The following is a 9,397-nucleotide window of genomic DNA, read 5'->3' as shown; positions in this document are numbered from 1 at the left end:
GGCCAGCACTGCCCGGCCGCCCCCCGCGCCGCCCGGCGACGCCGCCTCCCGCCCCTCCCACCGCCCGCCGCTTTAAAGGGCCCCGCCCGGGACCGCCGCTCCCCCCCCCGCCCCCTCCCCACCGCCCCCCCCCGCCTTCCCCGCCCCCCGTCCCCTCCCCGCTGCCCCCCCCCCCCGGGCGGGCAGCCCGCGTCGTGGGGTCACCCATCCCCGGCGACCCCGGCGCTGGTGCTGGGGTGGGGTGTCTGCCAGGGCGTCCCAAATCCCCCGGGGGTACCCCGGATCGCCGGGGGGGCACACCGAGCCCCCCCTCGATCCCCCCCCCGAGTAAGCCCCGGGAGGACACCCCCACAGCCGTAGGGAGAGCAGCCTGTTCTCGCCCCATCTATGAGCCCCAAAGCTCACCCCAGCGCTGTGAAGGAGATGGCGTTTGGGGTGACACGCCCCCCCCTCACCCCGGGGGGTTCTCAGGGCAGCGCTGCGTGGCCGGAGGGGACTCGGGGTGCAGGTCTGAGGGTCACCCCCCGCACCCCCCTGCCTTGTCCTGCTGACGTATGTATGGGGCCCATCTCCAAGCCCCTTCCTCTGCCAATGGGGGGCAGGACAAGCCACAGGGGAACTGAACCCCACAGGGGTGGAAGGGATTTATTCAGGGGTCACTTTATGGCAGGCTGCCCCCAGGACCCCACACGGCCCCCCCCGGACCCCACAGAGCCCCCCCACCCCCCCCCCCCACCCCACCCTCCCCACAGCATGTCCACCGGTGGATAAGGATGACTCACCAAAAAAAAAAAAAAAAAAAAAGAAAAAAAAAAGGATTTGCAGGAGGAACAAATCCTTTTTACTTCTGCAAAGCACCTGTAGGATTAAGACAATGCTGGTTATGTAAGGGGTGGAGGGGGGGGGTGGGTTTTTATTACTATTGTTATTTATTTATTGTGCCTCCTTGCCATCCTCTTACCCTGCTAGGTGTAACCTGGGGGGATTTGGGAAGCGGCTGGTTTGGGGGTGCCCTGAGGGTGCGGGAAGGAGGAGGGAGGTGGGTTGCGGGGTTGTTGATGCACCATTTGCTTTTCCTTCCCCCAAACCACCGAGGCAGAGGAGCGCAGCATCTTCCTCAGCCGCTCCGTTAGCGTCGTAGGCATCAGCGTGGGACCGGGCAGGGGGATCTGCAAAAGCAGTGACAGGGAGGCATGGCCAGGTTGTGGAGTCTTGGCTTCACTCCTTGGTTCCATCATTGTTGGTTTTGTTATGGTTTTGCTTTGCATGCCCACCCTCCTGCTTCTGGCTGCTCACGTTTTCCCTTCCCCGGGGTGTTTTGAGGATGAATTAACGCTCCCCGAGAGGCTGGAGCCCGCTGCTCCGTGCAGGTTACCCTGGGCAGGTCACATCTACCCATCTCCTGCAGCGGCTGATGGTTTCCTCTCACCCCTCTCCTTCCCCGGTCTCCCCTCCAAAAAGCCTCTCTCCCATTCATATACATTTTTAAAGAAAATACACAATCAATAGTCTCTTAGGCGGGAATTTCATTAAGGGTTTCATTGCATTCGCTATCGATCGCCGGCAGGGCTGGGAGCCGCATGGCGTGGCTCCGGTAGCCCTGGCCGATGCCCTGCCCGTGCCATGGAACCATCCAGAGCATCCTCTGCGGGAAGAGGCAGCGATGGCAAGGACAACCCCAGCTTTCACGCCCTCATTGCCGGCCAGGCGGAGGGTCCAGCTGGGTGGGCAAAGGGGCTGCAGGGTGCTGGGGCAGAGGCAGGGTGCTGGGTGCAGGGAGCCTGGCAGGGTGCCCTGTGCTCCCCCAGCTGATGGCAGCCACTTGCTTCAGACCCCGCTCTTCACCCCTCCTGGGTTCCAAGTGCCGTGCGAGCAGCAGAAAGCCCGGCATCCCAGATGATGCCCAACATCGCTCGAGAGCAAAACATGCCAGCGGCCCAGGGAAGGGCTGGAACGCTGGGTTTTCTCCCATGATCCAGGAAAAAACGTTTTGTGATGGCAAAGACTTTGGTACGTAACAGGCCTTCTTCTGCCTTCCCTCTGTGGGTTGCTGCTTGTTTCAGGATGTGTAAAACAAGGTTGGAAAGCCCGGCCTTGCTTGCGATGAAACACCGGGTAACCTTGCAAGGCTGCAATTAAAAAAAACCCCAGGGATCCGTGTGGAAGTGCACAGTTTGCACTGCTGCTGGTCAGTCACTTGAAAAATCCCAACCTTCAAAAGGATTTGAGGGCTAATTTTAGGTCTGTGCCTTGCCCAAAGAGACATACAATAATTGCCGAGGTGAAAAGTTTAACTTCTCTCGCGACTTTTCTCAGCAATCCCTGAGGAACTGTGTTCCGCTGTGCAAAAGAGCATCCCCGGTCCAGCTCCCCAAATTATCTTTTTAAGGCTTTATTTTTAAACTGGAGCCACAGGCTGCCTTCAATGGATGTAAATTCTTCACGAGTCCCAGCCTGCAGCCGGTGGGAGCTCCTGTAGATGCAGATGAGCTTCGGCTCAAATCCTTGGCCCCAGTTTCTGGTCCCGCTGTCCCTGTCCCTTCACCAGAGCACCGCTGGAGCTGGCCGGCACCGCTCCCCCCCGCAGACACCACTGTCCCCATTCATCACTAAGCCCTTTTAATAGGAACCGCGATGCAAGCAAAGCAGAACATATTGCTTTGTAGGAACACGGCCTTTCTGCTATGCTCAATGATTTAAAACTGGTGGTGAATAAACCTAATATCTGCTCGCTTCTGCCAATTCTCATTATGCCGGGACTCCCTCGGAGCTATTAGCTGCCTTAAAAAATTGCTGGAAGGAGGCAAGAGAGCGGCACAGCCAGCACTGGGGAGGGCTGCTGGCAGCCGCCCGGCTGGAGCGTGACGTGCCCTTGAAATCCTGTGCCTGGAGGCATCCGGCAGCCCGGCCGTGCCAGCTCCGGCAGCGCACTCTCCGCCACCCGCACCTCCCGGCGAAGCCAGTTATTTTTAATTTCATCGCCTCCATCCTCGCCGCGTCCTGGGGCAGGCAGGGGGTTATCCGGGGACCGTAATGCTCTTGCGGCTTTTTCTCGCAAAACCCTAATACTGTGGGTTTGCAGAGCTGCAAAACCGTGGTGGGGACGGAGGAGAGGGCCGGGGGGAGGAAAGCAGGGGTGGGAGGTGAAGTGTTTGGTCCAGCATCCCAGGAACACCCTGGAAAGGAAGGTAGGAGACATCCATGGCCGTGGCATGGGGCAGCGCAGCCGTGAAACCATTTGGTGGTGCAGGCACAGCAAAAAGCCGGGTGCGTATGTGACTTGTCAGCCAGGCAGACAGGCCCCAGGCAGCTCCTGGGTTGTCACAGCTGCAAATTGTCCAGGAACAGTCTCTAATGAGACGTAAGGGAAGGATTTACTGGAGGAAGATGTCACAGGGATGAAAGGAGAAAAGAGAAGAAACCAGGAGAAACAGCGGTTTGGTTTTATATTTATTTGTGCGGGAGAAATTGCTTTAAAATGTCCTTTGGTGTGTTAGAGAAGGCAAACAGTCCATGACAGTCGGTCGCAGGGCTGGAGGCGCTTTCTCCGGGGGATCGTGCTGATGTGAAGACCTTGACGTGCAAATTCCCTTCTCCTCCTCACCCCCTGACTCGGGACTTACCTGAGACAGGGAGAAAAGCCCTTTCCTTTCGGCACAAAGACCATGACTAGAATTTCCTCTGCAACCTGCGCTTTTCCTTCCCCCTGCCCAGGGCTCCTGTGCGGTCCTGGCTGAGCGATGTTCTCCCAAGGTGACCCTCAAAGATGGACAAGCCCAACCGCAGACCAGCGCACAGCCAGACCAGCTGAAATCCCCCGGAGGAAGATAGACAAACAGGAGGATGGACAAAGAGGACCAAACCCCATCCTCATCTCCCCCCAGGATGACCGATGGGGTTGGATGCAGACAGAGAGCATCGGCTGAGTGGAGGAGCCTTGCAGGAGAGCAGCTGGCCAGCTTGCAGCATCAACAATTCATCCTTCTTGTGTGTGCGCAGCCTGTCCCCCACCATGGCCCAGCTCTTTTGCGCTTCAAACATCTGTTCAGGATTGTGTTTAGCGACTGCTCAGTGTCCAGCCCAGCTGGGAAGGGAGCAATATTTGGGGCTAACGAGTGGGGAAGGAGTGCAATCTCCTGATAACACTGTCAGGTGGAGAGGGGGTTCAGGCTTGATCCTTCTGCATCCCTGGCAGCCCTGGGAGTGGTATTAGGAGCATAAAGGGCATGTCCAGCTTGGCATCAGCTGACACGATTCAAGACTTCCCATCCTAAAGTGTTTTATTTTGCCTGATCCTGATGCCTCCAAGAAGGAGAATCCTCTTCCGCTGCCTCCTGCTGGGATGGACCCTACCGAGACCCTCTGAATGCCCCAGCCCCACACCAGCAGGACAGTATTTGTGCTTACTCAGTGTCTCCAGGGAATGCGTTTGGAAGAGAGACAGCTGCATCCAGAAACACAACATCTCCTATGAGGACACATCCCTGGCACGGGAGTTGGGCCACTGCAGGGGAGGCCACTGGAGCCCAGCGCTGGTGCTGTGGCTGCTCTTCCTCCTGCTGATGCAAATGAAAAGCAATGCTTTTTCTGTGCTAAAACTTCCCCTCCGCACCCGCTGGCAGGGCGGCAGGTGGAGAGCTCGCCAAGCGTGCAAGCATTTGCAAGCAGATGCAGAGCACTGCGTCGGGACGAGCACCCCAACGCCAGTCTTTGTATTGGGGGGGGGACGGGGGGGACACGACCTTAGTGCATCCACACCTGGGGCTGCAGAGCTGAAACTAGCAAAAAAACCCAAACCAAACCCGCAGTGTGATTGCTCCTGCCCCCTCTCGCCCGAGGGCTCTGCTCCTTTGCTGCTCCCCATGGCCGTGCCTGCCCTGCCAGGGTGACCTGGTCCGCGTCCCTCCCAGGGGGACAGGTACCTTTTGCACCTTGCCTTCCAAGCTGCCTTCTATTTCTGCTGGCGCAAGGTCAGAGGCTGTTGGCTACTCTCAGGTTGTCTCTTAAATATCCCTTTTCTTTGTGCTGTTCTGCTCTGCTGGAGCCACGCTTGAAAGGTGGTGTCAGAGCTTTGTTTTGCCTGGGCAGAGCACCGCGTAGGAACCAGCCACAGGAGGAAAAGGCTTCAAAAAGCCTTCCCACGCATCCTCCATGGCTGTGCTGTCCTGGGCAGGGCTTTTTCCAGGAGCAAAGCCCTCCTCACTGCATCCCCCTTCAGTCACCTCCTGCAGCTGCATCTATTTGGTGGCATCTGATTGGGGATGGGCTTGGGACCCCCACTTTGCTGGTCCTGACCCACAGCCAGGCTGTTCACCGAGAGGACCGCAGGATCTCATCCTCCATCCGGCACAGCTCTCCCACAGGGTCTGTCCCAGGTTGGATCCTTCTCTGCTTGCTCTCCCCGGGCATAACATGGGTTCCCTCCTCGATGCTGCTGCTCCATGCTCCCAGAGGTCCCTCTGCTCTGCACCCACAGCCTCCAGCCAGCAGGAGCCAAACCCCTGGAGATTTCAGGCACACAGAAAGGGCTTTCACCTTTCTCGCTTGCAAACACTCCAGCAACAGCTCCTTGTGCCTGGTGATGGAGGGGAAACCGTGCTGCTCCTGCCGGCACAGGGCTCATCTTTGCTGTGTGGGGTCCTCTCCCCGGCATTTCCCGCTGTGCTGGTCCAAGTGGCTCTTTCATTGAGGTTTCCCAGGGTTTTGCCTACAGGCTGGAGAATGTCCTTCTGGCAACCTTGGCTTTGAAGCAGTCCCACGCTGCTGGGTCAGGCTGGCCCTGGTGTTTCTGCAGTGCAAAGCTCTCCCTGCAGCAGCTCTGAATGCATGCTTGCACGTGTGTTCAAAAAAAAGAGCAAGCATTAAATATTAAAGGCAAAACCATCTTTGCCTGAACTCAGAACAGCTCTTAAAATTCTTAGTTGCTCCAAAATCCCAGCCCTGCCTTAGCTTTGAAAGCTTCTTCCATCTTTTTAGCAGCCCGTGGTGGTTTAGAACCGGTGGGTGCGAGCAGCAGGGCTGGTGTGCTGGGTGCCCCCGAAGGAGTCCCCGGTGCCCACAGCGGCAGCCGGGAAAGTCCTAAACCCTGCCAGCTTGCAGGGACTGGTGCGTGGAGGGGAACTGGGAAAAAGCTCTGGAAAATCCCAGTTCTGGGCCAGGGTGTGGGAAGGTGGCAGTGAGGGCAGCCCTCTCCCCACCCCAGGGCAGGCTGTGTCACCCCAGAGGAGCGTGACACCACACTGGGAAAGGACGGGTCCCACCCTGCCCAGGAGATGCACCGATTGCTGTGCAGCCCCAGCAGCATCTGCTTGTGGGGATGATGTCAGGGTCCCCTCCATCAGTGGGGACCCCAGGGGCTGGCACAGCCTGACCTGCCGCATCTCCCCCGCAGAAGAATGGCCGATGCCTTGCCTGCTCCCACGCCGGCTGCCACCCCCACCCCGAGCACCTCGCTGGGCAGTGGGATGCTCGATGGAAACAGGCTGCAGAAGGGACAGTGTTTGCAGAGCAAAGCAGGTTTTTTTAAGGCAAGGAGCCCTTTCTTGGCTGCTGAGGGGGCAGTGCTGGCTGCCTGCACTTGAGGAAGGGTCACTTTTGGGGACATCAGCAAGACCATTCATGTGGGTCCAGCCCAGAGCTCTCCTCTGTGCTAAACCTCTTCCCCAAGTCTCTAAAACCACCAAGAGGCTGTTAAAAACCCCCATTACTCCTTACAGAGCTCTTTCGTTCCCCAAGAGACCCTCACGGGGGGGGGGGGGGGTCGGGGGGGTTCTGCTGATCCCGCTGTGGCTGGGACCTGCAGGACCACCTCCCCCAGCATCACCTTGCAGCATTGCAGCTCAGGGAAGGCAGCAGCGCAGGCAGGCTCAGCACTGTGAGAAGGGGTTTCCATAGCGACGGGTACCCGAAAGGCCCCAGATCCTGGATGTTCAGGGCAAGGATTTGGGGTGAAGGCTGGTGTGCCGAGAGGGTATCCCAGAGCCCACAGCTGCAGCTGCTTTGCTGCTGGGCTGCATCCCCCGGCTGGCTCAAGGCCCCCGTCATCCCTGGGACAGCTCCAGATCCCATAAAATCACACCTCGCGCCGCCTCCCTCGATGAGCCGTGGTGTGTTTCGCAGGATGCCTGGGGAGGACCTGTCCTCCCTGGGGGGTCGCAGCGGGGTGCTCAGCCCCCACTGGGACCCCGGTGCTGCCAGCCCATCCCTGCCTCCCTTGGGGAGCTGGGAGCGTGGCCGAGCCCCTGCGGGATGTGTGGGTCCCCTCTGCCCCTGCTCCCTCCCCGGCTATTTTTGGCTGCGTACCTGGCAGGGCATGTGCCGGTGTCGTGTCCCCCTGTCCGTCCCCTCCCCCGCTGCTGCTGGGGGTGGTTATTTTGGGCAAGAGGAGGTGTAAGAGGAGGTTGTGCCAGGGCTGTGGTGCTGCCTTCGGCCCCAGCACCGCTCCTCTGAGGGTGCAAAAACCGGGCTTTGTTGCTGGGGGTCGCACCGGGGTTTTTTCACTTGTTTTACTTTACAAAGCTGAGCTGACAGGGGCAGCATCTGTGCAACAGGGGAAAACACCAGTGCAGGGGAGAAAGCACTAATGCAGCCGGGGTAAAGCACCCTGCAATGTTGATGAAACACTAATGCAATAGAGGGAAAGCACTGCAGTGGTGATGAAGCATTGATGCAACAGGAACAAAGCACCGTGCCAGGGGAACAAACCACCATGCCATGGGGACAAAGCCTGTGCAATGGTGATGAAGCACTAATGCAACAGAGGGAGAGCCCCGTGTGATGGTGATGAAGCACTAGCACTAATGCAATAGAGGGAAAGCCCTGTGCGATGGTGCTGAAGCACTGACGGAACAGGAATGAAGCGCTGTGCCGGGGGGACAAAGCCCTGTACCATGGTGACGAAGCACTAATGCAACAGGAGCAAAGCACCATGCAAGGGGGACCAAGCTCCAAGCAATGAGGACAAAGCCCCCTCCAAGAGGGGAAAAGCTCCGTCGATGGGGACAAGGCACAGCCAGTGGCTCAGCACAGCACCTTTGGTCAGCAGCACTGCCCAGCCCCTTCCAGCTGTGGACAGATGCAAGAAAGGGGGCAAAACGGGTTAGAAGAAAGGAAAAGCGTGTTATTTCTGCCAGCTTGGGTGGGACCTGCTCCCCATCTGACACTCACACTGTGCCCACAGTTGGGCCAAGATCCTGGCATGCCTGAGCCACCTGGATGCCCCGGCAAGAGTGGGTGCATCCCTCGGGCACCCATGGCTCTGCTTGGCACCAGCACCTGCCCAGCTGGAAACTCCCCCCGCGGCCAGGCACACCTTACCAGTGAAGCCAAAGGGAGCCATGCCTTTTGCCACTGGGAAGACCGCATCGGCAGCACGTGTCCCTGCATCCCTCCTGCCCCTTGTCTTAATTCCTGCATGATCTCTTACCCCTTCAGCTCACCGAGCTGTGCCAAAGGCTGGTAGAAGCTCCAACTCGCCCAGTGGCTCGTTGCCAGCTGGCAGCTCACCCTCGGCAGGGGCTGTTCCCAGCGGAGCTGCCGGGGCCAAGCGTGGCTCGCCGGCTTCCCCACGCAGGGCCGTGAGCCGCGGTTTTTCCCATTAAAAGGCTGCACACAGATATCGGCTGAGCTTTCCCACACGGTGCAGATGGCTGGGCCAGGCTGGCAGGAGACAACTCACGGAGCCAGGAGCTGCTGGCTGTGCTGGCCAGGTTCCTGGTGTGACTTGGTGATCGATGGCTGGGGCATCATTCAGGGAAACGCAGCCAATTTCCTTCCTTTTTTTTTTTTCTTTTTTTTTTTTTTTCTTTTTCCCATTGCAATGCTGGTGCTGGTGGGAGACCTTCACACCAGCATGTTGGAGGGTTGGCAGCTCGCGGGCATCTGTCCTGTGCTGGTCAATGTTAAAACCCCCATAATTAAGGAATAAAAGCAAAACCCAGGGGATTTTGGAGGTGCAACCTTTCCATGCCCACTTTGCAAACTGTTGGGCTGCCAAAGCAAAGCCTGGAGGTGGGCACTGCCCCAGGACCCCCACCCTGGGGCACCCCTAGGATGAAGCCATACCAGGAAGGGCTCTGCAAATCCCCATGGGGCTGCGGCTGCAACGGGGGCGGCGGGACACCGAAGTGTCCTTGTGCCACCCCCAGCGCCTCCCCCTGAAGGCAGGGTTGGAAAGTGAAGGGCTGGGTTTGGTGGAGCCCCTGGCACAGGCTAAGGTCCTTGCAGGGAGCAGGGACCCCTGGGGAGGGTCCTTGCCCATGGCCCCTTTGACATCCCCATCCCCGTCGCTCCCCTGGTGCTCGCCGTGGCAGCGCAGCATTTCCACCTTCTGTGTCTCGTTTACGTTTTCCTGCCTTAATGAGAACAGACTTTGGGGGGGGGGGGGGGGGGGAGCGAG

This window comes from Falco naumanni, chromosome 1 (assembly GCF_017639655.2).
Source record: "Falco naumanni isolate bFalNau1 chromosome 1, bFalNau1.pat, whole genome shotgun sequence".
Lineage (NCBI taxonomy): Eukaryota > Metazoa > Chordata > Aves > Falconiformes > Falconidae > Falco > Falco naumanni.
This window is presented reverse-complemented; position numbering follows the sequence as displayed.